General features: G+C 35.2%; 1 protein-coding gene across 10 annotated transcripts in view; it reads left to right on the forward strand.

Moving 5' to 3' along the window:
• The window catches only part of LOC118181277 (meiosis inhibitor protein 1-like), a 223,644-nt gene that overhangs the window by 114,261 nt on the left and 96,017 nt on the right, over positions 1–13,366 (forward strand). The window lies entirely within an intron of this gene.

Raw genomic sequence — 13,366 nt, forward strand, 5'->3', positions numbered from 1 at the left:
TTAAAACTAATTAAAGATAACAATTCTTATCAGTCGTTTTGTAAGGATCTTAAGTTTTACTAACGTTTATTTTATTTTAAATCTTTACTATCACTTCTTATTTTCTACTTCCGGCCAGAATTATAAATGTTAACTTATTTATGCAAAGTTTGTCTGGCGAACGCCAAGTACTTAAGTTGTGGCTTTTTGCCAAGCGAGAGAGAGGAAGGAATTAGTCGAAGCAGGCCGCTTACCTTAGAAGTTTTACTCAGTTGCTGGTTGCCTTCCAGGCCAGAGGTTTAATCCTCTTGATAATTTTAAACGTATTGTAGTGTTAACAGTTCTCTGTACTACATACGGCTTCCTGTTAATATATGGCCAATCTTCCACGTTTATTATTTCAAAGTTAAGTTAGCGTTTAGTTCTATTTTTATATTCTTACGTTTAGACCACAAGTAGTGGGTCTTTATATTCCGAAGTACGGAAATTATTGTAAAGAGAGAAAAATAAAGGGTTTTGTATACCCTTCTTGTGTATCCTGTCTACTTCCCACAGTTATTGAACATAGCTTTAGTAAGCTCTCTGTTCCGAGTCAGGTCCTTGCATGTTCCCAAAGAAAGTAAGACGGAACATTGAACCTGATAGTGGCGCTCAACGAAGAAGAATAACCATGGCCGAGTTTCAAGAAGAACCTGTGCTGCCTGCAGAAGCGGCTCAGAATCCAGAAATGCCAGCTGCCGCCCTGGAAGGATTTGGTTACATCGTCCAGACCATGCGCGCTTCGATGAAACCAGAAGCAACATTTAATGGAAACTCACCGGTAACCAGTTTTTTGGAAAAATTGGATGACCACTTCATGCTCTACCCCGTGCACAAATTTCAAAAAGTTACCTTAGCTACCAGCGCTTTGAGGGGCCAAGTGCTTAATTGGTTCAAATGTATAGGCAGAAGTCTCTTGGGTCAAGCAGGAAGTCCCACCTATACTTAAGAAAATTTCAAGACTGCCCTACTAAAAGCCTTCCCTGTCGTAAGGGATCGTGCAAAATTAGAAACGGAACTTTTCAGTATATATCAGCAAAGAATCGAAAATCTCTCAAGCTTTATTTTAAGAAAAATTCACGTCTTCAAACTCTTGTATGGAAACCGTCCGGATCCTGAGATAATTCAAGTGATTTTGCCGAGGTTACTGCCCCAAGTGCAAGACTTTATTGAATTAAGAAATCCGACTACACTGGAAAAGTTATTTGAGCTAGCATTCCAGTTTGAAAGTAGAAGAACGGCGGACATTGAAAGAAGACGCCAATATCAACAGCGAAACCAATTTGGTGCGCCAAGACTACAGCAAACTCAAGCACACGGCTACGGAAGCAAAGCGAATCAGTGGGCAAGGAAACCCGAGCATTCAAAAACAGCCGGCGAACGTCGACAGTTCAATAGCAATCCAGGAAAAAAGTCTCAAGGCCAGTGGAAAAGAAGGAAAGCACGGAAATGAAAAATAATTTAAACTAAAACGGATTTCTGCTGACGGCAGGGTGCGGAAATCCGAAAGCCACGGAAACCCCTCTTCCTTCAAGTTAAATACAGTAATGGTGAAAAATTTGACTCTTCCGAAGATTGATGTGTTGGTGAATAATATCCCAGCCACCGCACTCCTGGATACAGGCGCGCAGAGTTCCTGTGTGGCAGAAGATTTTTTTAGGAAGTATTTTCGGAAATATTGTATATATAATTCGGATAATACGACAGTGTTAGCTGCGCAAGGAGAAAGATGTAAGTGTATAGGTAAATTACCGCTGTATGTCCGTATCAAGGACGAACAAGTAAAGGTTATGTTTTTCATAGTAAAGAATCTGCAAGCACATATTATCTTAGGAATAGATTTTCTTTCAGAGGCACAAGCAACGCTGGATTTTAATGAAGCGTCCCTTAAGATGACGATGAAACCAGTTCGTGAAGAAAAGGCTGAACCGCCGATGTTAAACCTTGACCACCTGCCTCATGAAGAGCAACGAAGAATCCGACAAGTGGTAAGTGAATTTGCTTCGTTATTTAGTGATATTCCAGGATTTACTCAGGTTACTAACCATAGTATTGACACCGGAGATTCAATGCCAGTTCGCCACAAAGCATACCGGTATGATAAGAATAAGGAAAAAATTATAGAATGGCATATCACCGATATGCTACGTAAAAAGATCATAAGGCCCATCTCAAGTAGTTATGCTAGCCCGGTGGTTTTATGTAAGAAAAATAATGACTATCCTTTGACACATCCAAAAAGGTGGAGATTCGCAATTGACTACCGTAAATTAAACTCCATAACTAAATATCCGGTATATCCGTTACCTATTATTGAAGAAATTCTAAGGAACATAACATCCACCAAATATATGATGACTTTAGACTTAACGACTGGTTATTTTCAAATAGGGGTTAGGCCTGAGGACGTGCCTAAGACTGCTTTTATAACCAAGTCTGGCACTTATGCATTTTTGCGTATGCCGTTTGGCCTTTCAGGAGCACCGGCAACATTTCAGCGATGTATGGACATTGTGTTAACGCCTGTTCTTGGAAAGTCCACATTTATCTATTTAGACGATATCATTATTACTAGTGATAATCTAGACCAACATGTACAGGATTTAAGACAGGTGTTTTCTTTATTAAATGAGGCCGGTCTAAAAGTTAATGTCGAAAAGTGCAAATTTGCAGCCCCTGAATTAAAATATTTAGGTTACAAAATATCTCAGAAAGGAATCGAGACAGACGAATCAAAAATAATCGCTGTACAAAAGTATCCGACTCCAAACACGCCGAAGAAGCTCTCTTCTTTTCTAGGACTTTGTTCATATTATAGGTCCTTTATAAAAGATTTTGCAGCTATTGCTGAACCACTGTTAAAATTAAAAAGGAAAAAGGCAAGATTCTCGTGGACGGCCGAAGCCAATAGTGCTTTCGAAAAATTAAAACAAGCATTAACGCAAGCCCCTGTGTTGAAATTTCCTGAAAAGGATGAGAATTTAGAAATATCAGCGGATGCCTCGGATTATGCGGTAGGAGCGGTACTTTCGCAAAATCAACAGCCCGTGGCAGTTTTAAGCCGAACTTTAAATCAAACACAAAGAAACTATTCCGCGACCGAGAGAGAGGCACTTGCAGTTCTGTTAGCAGTGCAAAAGTTCCGAGTCTATTTTGGAAAGGCGCCAATAACAGTGTACTCTGATCATGCGGCGGTAACTAGATTGTACTCAGGGAAAAACTTATCCCCAAGGTTAATAAGATGGGCACTCAAGCTACAAGAATATAATCTGGTAATCAAGCATACCCCCGGAAAGGAAAATATCGTAGCAGATGCCCTATCCAGAATTAAAATAGATGAAGAAGGTAATACTGTAAAGGTGGCAATGCTCACAGCATGTACAATAAATTCCCGAGAAACTGTAATAACCGAACTGGGTAAGGATCCTGAGTTTGGAAGCATTTATGAGTATTTAAAGGATCCTGAAAATTTTAGCCACCAAGATATTGTGGCGACAAGAAATAGGGCGGCCCATTACGAACTAATAGATGGTCTATTATTTTATACAAAAACTACGAATTCCAACAACGAATTTCGACCTGTTATCCCAGCTAGTCTTAGATTAAATATCCTGCAGGAGCTCCATGACAGCCCTTTAGCTTCTCATGCTGGTATTCGAAAAACTATCCAACGCGTACGCGAGGCAGTCTATTTTCCTGAACTGCAAAAGTTAACAAGGGCGTATGTCCAGTCCTGCCCAACATGTCAAGTAGTTAATTATATTAATTTCCGCCCGGCCGGGTTTCTAAATAGTATTAAATCCGAATTTCCAAATGAAATAATTTGCATCGATTTATTGGGCCCTTTCCCAAAAAGTCAGTTAAATAAAAGTCGCTATCTCCTTGTTATGGTTGATCATTTTAGTAAGTGGACCGAAATTGTTCCCTTAAAACGAGCCTCCGCGAAATTAGTTACTGATTATATTTTAAATAAATATATTTTAAAATACGGGGCGCCCCTAAAAGTTATATCGGATAATGGTCCTCAATTTGTAAGTAATGTATTTGAAGACATGTGCCAAAAACTGGGCATACGTCATTTAAAAATGGTCCCGTATCGGCCGCAATGAAATATAGCGGAACGGGTCAATAGAAATATAGTGAAAATTATCCGTAGTTATGTTAAAAATTTTCATAACAGCTGGGATAACTATATCAATGAATTTGCTTTACAATGTTTGCGGAGCAGATTTCACCTGCTCCGCAAACATTGATCAAATCAAACCCTACTATGATCGTAATAAAATGCAAATATTTACAGATCTTTTGCAGGATCCGGCACGGCAGACACGGCAGGCACAAGCTCCAGAGGTGGAACAACGACAAGTACAAGGGCAAGCCATTAAAAGGCAGGAGCAAGTGAAAAGAAACTTTCCCCGCGGGAAAATTGAAGGTAACAAGATAAAGAAGCCGTTCCACCGTCCAGAAAAGAGAGCTCACGAACACCCCCAGAATGAAGAAGGGAGAAGGACAACGTATGCAAAGAGAGCCAGGAGAAATGACAGCAACTATAATCCGGCTCTAAAACGGAAGATCTACTCATCCGACAGGACTTTCCGCAGCAAATGTCGCCGAACTGCGGAAGGGCCACCAGCGGCGGAGGAAAAGTTACAAGGAAAATTTGAACGGCCAGCAACGAGGTCCAAGGAACGCGAAAGAAGTTTCCCGGTTCCGCCAAGACCAGCTGCCATCAAACGGCCAATACCACAGGCAGAGGCGAAAAAGAAGGTATTCAAGGGTGACCGATCTGGAGAAAAAAGAAAGCTTCTAGAGGAAGGCACTGAAGGGCGAGCCCGCACAAGAAGGAGGATAAATCAAACGAGAATCTGTGCTACCTTCCAGGACTGGGCTCAGAAAAGAATGTCCGAATATCACAAAGATAAGTAAAATTTTATGTTATTTTGCAAAATTAAGTTAATCTTTCATTCTTACTGCAAGTGGCAGATTTCAAGAAGTTTTACCTCATGCGAGGTCTACCTTTATCGCCAAAAAGGCGAGAAATGAGTTGTTACCGATTTTGGTATTATGTTTTTCAATTACTCGCGCGTAAAACTAAAGTTGATGTATAATAGGAATATGTAAAGACTTAAATATTGTAAAAGTTATTGTATAAATTTTATTTAAAACATTCTGGCAAGAAAGAAGTTTTAGTCTGAAAGACTTTTTGAAATGTAGTATTTCAATGTAGAAGAATTGGCACTTGCTTTGAAAAGAATAGAAGTTAACAATGTACTACTAATGTATGTTTTCAAATGCGTAAAATTAACGGCATGTTAATATGTTCTTATATACAATGTGAACTGTTATTTTAAATGTTAAGAAATACCGTGATATGGTAAAAGTGAAAGTAATGTTAAAAATTTTTTTTTATTCGTGTGACTGTAAAAAGACCAAATCATGGTGAATATGTGTTAAAGGTTGATTGAATGTAGTTAGGCTCTCTGACGCTACACTTCAGAGTTAGCCACTTTCAGAATAGTACCTCAGGGTTTAGAGTTGAAGTTAGGGTGTGTTACGAGGTCTTGGTATGTTGAATTTTAACACGTTAGTGTTTTGATTGTAGGAGGAAGTGTTGAACACGTATACATAAACACATTCGTGTTTGGTGTTCTTTTACAACACATGTCAGAGAGCACGGGGAGAGATAATTAAAATAGTCATGAATGAAATAAGAATGTTAAGAGAAATATAAATATGCATGTTACTTGCCATTTCATTGTGTAACATTTCATTAAACTAGTTTTCCTTCCAGATCTCTGGAAGGAACCAGATTTGAATAAAAAGCCCCTGTTTAGATGCAGTACAGATGAAAAAATTGCGTGTCCTTGGAGCTGCTATTGTAAAAACAAATTTCTTTTTTTTTAAATTTCTAGTTTCTAGTGAGAAATGTTTGTAAAAGATTGGCCTCGCGTTAGATTCTACAGCTAAAAGTTTTCAACGAGGTCGTTTTAGACCTCAGTTTCAAACTAATTAACTCTGGCGGGAAGTATGTAAGGATCTTAAGTTTTACTAACGTTTATTTTATTTTAAATCTTTACTATCACTTCTTATTTTCTACTTCCGGCCAGAATTAAAAGCGTTAACGTATTTATGCAAAGTTTGTCTGGCGAACGCCAAGTACTTAAGTGGTGGCCTTTTGCCAAGCGAGAGAGAGGAAGCAGTTAGTCGAAGCAGGCCGCTTACCTTAGAAGTTTTACTCAGTTGCTGGTTGCCTTCCAGGCCAGAGGTTTAATCCTCTTGATAACTTTAAACGTATTGTAGTGTTCACAGTTCTCTGTACTACATACGGCTTCCTGTTAATATAAGGCCAATCTTCCACGTTTATTATTTTAAAGTTAAATTAGAGTTTAGTTTTATTTTTATATTTTTACGTTTAGACCACAAGTAGTGGGTCTTTGTATTCCGAAGTACGGAAGTTATTGTAAATAGAGAAAAATAAAGGGTTTTGTATACCCTTCTTGTGTATCCTGTCTACTTCCCACAGTTATTGAACATAGCTTTAGTAAGCTCTCTGTTCCGAGTCAGGTCCTTGCATGTTCCCAAAGAAAGTAAGACGGAACATTGAACCTGATAGTTTCAGTAAACTATTTTGTTTCTTTCACTCAAACTTTAAAGCAACTCGAATGTAATATAAGTATGCTAGAAGTATATGCCTCGTAAACAGAGAAAATCCCTTTAAGATGACCATTCATTGTTTCAGATGATTTTAATGCTCTATGAATAGGTGAACTGGTATATAGACTGACTGATCGGTAATTTTCTGTGAAGGTGGTCGCCTTAGAGAATATAATTATAGATTAAGTTTAGTGTCGTTTTAGAGTCATTAAGTTTTTTTAATGTTGGAGATGTGAAAAATGAGCAATGCTCTCGCCGGGATTCGAACCTGAACTGCTCGAATACGCGCCGAGTATGTTATCGTTACACCACGAAGGCGTGCTTGGAGGAGGGAGAAAATACCTTATATACTCCATCTTTTAAAGGGCGACTGGGAAGAAGGGGACCTACTTGCCAAATCCTGATGGTGACGAATTATAGTCGAATGCCTTTTAGTTCGGACGCCACTGTAGAGCCATAAGTTTTTTTTTTTTTTTTTTTTTTTTTTTTTTTTTTTTTGATGCAGGAGATTTGCAAAATGAACAATGCTCTAGCCAGGACTCGAACTTGGACCTCTCGAATATGCGACGAGTATGCTACCGTTACGTTATGAAGGCATGCTTGAAGGAGGGAGAAAATACCTTATATCGTTATTTAATTATGTTTTCAGAAATATGATCACTTTTACAGGCTGTCACCGTGAGAATTTTTTTGCGTTTAGGAAAATGTTTTAAAAGACAGATTAATTTAATACATGCATGTTGTTTAATATATCTTACGGGCCGTTTTAGCTGTCGGGGTGGCAGCTGTTTCCACTAATTTCGCACCGCTGTACACCCTCAAACTGCTTACAAATTTATTCATTTTGTCTTCCTGCCGTTCTGTTTACGTATAATAAATATCTTTTTGTATTTGCTTTCCTTCATGGTGTTGCAATGTTAATGGCCAGCAGTGTCCCATCTTTTCCTTAATACAATTTTCAAATTTTGTCTATTTTTGTCCAAATTTTGTCTAAATACTATTATTTATAAAATAAATTAAAGAATTTGACAGCGAAGGCAGATCCAGTTTATCTTCAGAATTATACTGAATTCTTCTTATTGAATGCATTTTTACCCTGTAATTTTTTTCTGGAATATTTGCCGCCTAACGGCATTCCGTCTCTGTCAGTGACCATTTAACATTTATTTGAGAGGACACTCACAATTTCATAAATTGTTGTCTAAAAGATGATGATAGAGATACTGAATGAAAATATATTATTTAAGACTGTTTTTTAATCTATCCAGGGTTAAAAGAATCAAAATTCTGTGACCTTTAATCTCTAACAAAGAATATGCAAGAAATTCAGTGCTAAATAAAAACAAATTACTTCTGTGTTTGAAAAACACTCTTGTAATATTTAATTGTCATCGCAAATAGCATAGATACAGCATTTCAAGAAAATTACCTCTATGGAAAGGTGGCAAAAATTAATTTCAAGATTTCACATTGTTATTTGATTTTATTAGTTAGCAAAACCAAACTGTTGCCTGTTAAGAAAACTACTTTACATAGCTTCGAGAGATTTGGTATAATGCCATTTACTAAACGATCTTTTCTGAAATGCATTGCCGAACGTTCTGCTTACTTCATTAAAAACCGAGTTTCATAGCTCCTTAAAGGGATGGAAAAGCGCGGAGAATGATCTCTAAAAGGGGAAAAAGAAACATGTGATTTTCTTTAAATTAAATTGCTATAGTTATAGTATGATGGAATTATAATATGATAGAGTAAAAATTTTTAATAAAACATACTTCATCTTTTTGCAAAAAACGAAAAATTTCAAAATTCCATCATAGTATCAATTTTGAATGGAGCTCGGGTCTGACGACTTAGTCAAAGAATTTGAAAGGAATCTTAGAATTCACTTATGGTTTTTGTTTTAATGGTCACGCACACCATATGCAAAGAAAGCCATATAGTGTCCTAAGGTTTGCTTATTGTGTCCTCATTCTCCTAGATTGGGTTCCCATACTAGATCCGTTCCTAGATTGGGAATCTATCTGTTTCGCTTTTAGAAAAGAGAGAAAAGTGGTATTGAACATAAAAGAAAAGCAATGTAAAGGTGCTTTCCTTTACGGATGCAATGTGCATTCTGACATCCTAAATGTGGATGATTTTTAGAGTTAGTAATCATTTCGTTAAAATTGCAGAAATTCTGAAAAATACGAAAATTACAAAAAGGTTTCAGTCGAAGATATATATATATATATATATATATATATATATATAATTTGTTATATCCTATTTTAATATCTTCAGAAGTTCGCTATAACGGTATAAAATAACGTTAAATGTATAGCAAATCGGCCGGAGCGGACATGCTCGTCCTTTTTTCCGGGGGGGGGGGGGTTGTTATAAGCCGATTTCGACTGCATGTGGTTTATTTTGCTCTTGCAGCGAAGTGCTGAAAACTTCAGGGATTAATCCAGGCAACAGTATTTATAAGGGCGTCGAAGCTGTTAAAATTTATTTTTGAAATCACTCAGTTGAACAATCCCTCGGGCAGTAATTTTCTAAGGGCAAAATAAAAGAAAACTCTAGCTACAAAGCACAAACTAAATTTATTAGTTCAAGATTTCTAAGCGCTTTCATTCGTATCAACATAACGTTATGAAAATTTAAGAAATTTCCAGCATTTCTACATCAAAATATGAAGAAAAATAGTGATCATATATCAAAATCGAAGATGTGTTCTTCATATTGGCGTACTGACAGGAATACAAAGGATTGCTTTCCCGAAGGCTGTAAATAAAAAAAAAAATAATAAAAGTATTTTATTTCGACAAAATCTGTTGGAAACTGAAAACAACTACAATCTTAGATCGAGATTTATTGGTTATTGTAAAATAATTCTCTGAAAGTCATAAATTTATAGTGCAGACAAGTCAAACAAGTTTGAAATGCTGGGAACTTAATTTTGAAAATTCGAATTCAAGTAAGAATTTCATGAAACAACTGCTGAAAAATAATCTTACAAGGCTTAATCTCAAACTATCTAAGCAATTTACATAAGTATTCGTATTAGGTTTAGCTTAACAATCAGTCTTTTGCAATGCTGATCATGTTCATGGTTAAGAAAAACTTGCTTTAAAGATAATTTAGTAAAAACATTCTGATGCGGACACCATATGTCTTCTTTGTACGGCATATTAAGTTATGCACATTTTTGTTGCTCTTCATTTAAACTTATTTCCTCGAAATATTATCCCTCAAAGCAAATTAAAAATGACATTAAAAATTGCAAATTTTGAAATTAAATATCTCAGTTTTTGTCATACAGGTGTCAAACTGCTAATTTTATTTTTGCGTGAGGAGGGTAAAACGTTCTCAATTATAAGTATAGGAACCTAGAGACCGCATTAACCCTTTCGCCGTCCTCTCCTGTCCCCGAAAATTTCTCCCCAGCGACCCTTTGTTTTTCTCAGCGTGTAATATTGTTTTCTCTGTACATACATAAATTTCTTAGTGAATGAATTTAAATGAATATTAAGTAAAAAATTATAAGAAAATAAAGCATAATAGAAAAGTAATAATATCTCTGCTTTCCACTAATATATGATGTCAGTAAATTCTTTCCTTAATTACAGTGCTTAATAAAGATGCTTATTTTAGAAATAATTAATTAGGTATATCATAAATACTTTAATTACATGTTATATGTATCACATCAGTTAGGAAGAATACAAAAAAAAAAAATAGTAATAAATAAAATCAAATAAAGCTTTAAATTATCAAAAATAATTCATATTGATTTTAAATTGCTCAGTTTAGTCAATATACTGTTTTTTAATTTGAAAAATAAATTAAGAGATCTTGCGGAACGTCAAATAATAACATTTCTGAAAATAAGCAATGTGCCAAGCCACGAGTCAGACAAATGCTTCGATAGTACAAGATAAATTGAAGCTATATATAAAATATATATATATCTATCTGTATTTTTTATAGTTTCATCTCTTTCTCTCTCTCTCTCTCTCTCTATATATATATATATAACTGTAAAAAAGCGCTTTAACCATTCGATTGACGAACAAAGCAACCATCCAGGCTGTAGTTATAAATCATGACACAGATACCCAGATTATCTCAGAAATAAGACAAACCTTGAACTTTCTTTATAAATACAACAAAACAGTCGTTTCTCAATAGATTCCTTCACATGTAGGTATCGACTGTAATGAAACGGCAGACTATAGCCAAGAGAGGAACACTTGAGCTACAAGATGGCAAAACACTTCCTCCAGAGTCACTTAAAAGGCATATTTTTGAGAAATTAATGGATACTCTTAAATCTGACCAGACAGTAAAATCAACAGGCAAATCCTGGGCTAACATTCAGGAAACACGTAAAAGGTTTTTTAAAAAAACACGTAAAGAGCCTGTGACAAACTTCAGACTGCAAAACAGGCCACGATTGCATGGCATATCATTTTAATAAAATTGATATATTCCATCTAGTATGTGCCAAATTTTCAATTCGGGTATCATAAATGCAGAGTATCTTCTTATATGCCCGGAACTAGATAAAGAGTCTCAAATAAAGAGTGAGATAAGTAAACTATACGGAAATGCCAGAGCTTTCATGAACTCCTTGTAAAGACTACATCTCTTATGTTCTTTTCTTTGTTGTTTGAATTTGTAACTTTTACTTTTGTTGTCATGTTCACTTATTCTGATTCTTTTTTTTTTTTTAAATGTTTGTTCTTTTTACTTCCTTGTACGAAAAAAAAAGGAAGTATTGTAATCGCGAAAAATTTCGGGTATCATATTTCAAAGAAAATATCGATTTTTACCACAATCCAATGCAATTTAATAATGTTTTTGCGTGCAATCCGCAAGTAAGGACAGAATAAAGGACTCTTTCCCCCCCCCCAAAAAAAAAAATATAAAACTGATTTAAAATGAATTCTGAACAGAATTTTTCGTGGTGTCTGTGCGTACGTACGTAGCTCGCATAACTCAAAAACGAGTAGCCTCAGAACGTTGAAATTTTGTATGTAGGACTGCTATTATATAACACGTAGATGTGCACCTCGTATTTTGGTTGCAATCGGCCGCAAAAAAAGTATATAAATGTATGTATATAGTATATATCCACTCTGTTACTCGGCTCAGTGAGCTCAGTTTCTTTATTCTTATATGTTTGTAAATTGTGCATTTTTTGCTTTAAAAATGATTGAATTATGTTGTTCTTATCTTCCGGTTAAGGTTTTTATGTCTTTAGTAAATCTTCATGCAATATTTGTGGAGTTATCAACAATTTAAAACTGGTTTAAGTTAACCTAAGCCTAATGAATTTTGCGATGGCAGACATGTTTTTTACATTTTAAACTTGGCAAAATAGAGGATTTGTTGCCAATCTAGAGAAACTAAGCTTCGCAACAACAAAGATAACGTCTTCTTTTATTATTGCGAATTAAATCATTCTGGAATTTATTCGAGGAAATAAGTGTTTCAGATTTACTTCGTAATTTTTAATATAGATATTTTGAGTTTTTATGTATTTTTGCCTTGTCGGAAAGTGAGAACTGAATTAATTGAATGATAAATACTGAATCGTCGTGAAAAAACTGTTCCTTTTTTGTTTTGTTTGCTTAATTTCTTTATACTTCGTTTTAGATTTATTATAGTGTTTGAATGGAACATCTGGCAACGATTGGATAATTCTTCAAATGATATAAATTTATATGCATTTTGAGTTATAATATTTACGAAATGTAACACTGTTAAGTGAACCTAGCTCCAGAGTGTCGCTATGGTAAACAAATATAGTGAATTTTCGTGTGCATTTATTCTATTGTGGTTTATGCGCTATTGACGATGTAGATTTAATTCATCCAATAAGTTTAAATGAAATGCAAGAAAAAATGCGTATAATTTAATATTCCGTGCAAGGAAGTCATGTCGTGTACACATCAGATTTTTTTATTATATATCATTGTTCTTGTGTGATACTTGAGCTGTTTTATATGTTTGGATTGATCTTTCCAATAGAGCCATATGTAACACCACACTATATTATTCTAGCTAAATTATTTTATTGTTAGAACTTACTAGAACTGCGAAGCGACTCTTCGCTAAGTTCTACTGGGTCTTGAACAACAGAAGAAGGGTTAAAATACTCTTTTATTTTAACTCATATATATTCACAGATGGCCCCACTTGGGCGTGCAAATAGTCAGTACTAATGCTTTAATTTAAAAGAAGAAAATTTAAAACTAAACCAATTCTAATAACTATTTTAATTACTATAATTAATGATAACACGGAATAAAAATTAGTGTTAAATAAAAATAACACAGATAATTCCAAATATAAACATAGTTTCTTTAAGTACAATATAAGCTCATGCAGCAAGTCAAAAATAATCAATAGCTTAATTTCTAATCCATAAACAAGAAGTAGCTATTCAATAACTAATAATACTCTGAAATGTCGATTCTAGGAAGATTCCCAACTAAGTTTCTCAACAACAACTAAATCTTACTGAAAAATTGGAGAACTTTCACTCATATTTATTTAAGTTATTTCTTCCGGCTTCTTAGCATGTCTTCGTAGTGTAGTGGTCAACACGCTTGGCGCGTATTCGAGAGGCCCGTGGTTCGAGTCCTTGCGAAGGCGATGCTCATTTTTCATCTCTTCTGCTTCCAAACAATAACTAATGTCGCTA

Source organism: Stegodyphus dumicola, chromosome 6 (genome assembly GCF_044657685.1).
Source record: "Stegodyphus dumicola isolate Sdum_Otavi_A_Nest chromosome 6, ASM4465768v1".
Classification (NCBI taxonomy): Eukaryota; Metazoa; Arthropoda; class Arachnida; order Araneae; family Eresidae; genus Stegodyphus; species Stegodyphus dumicola.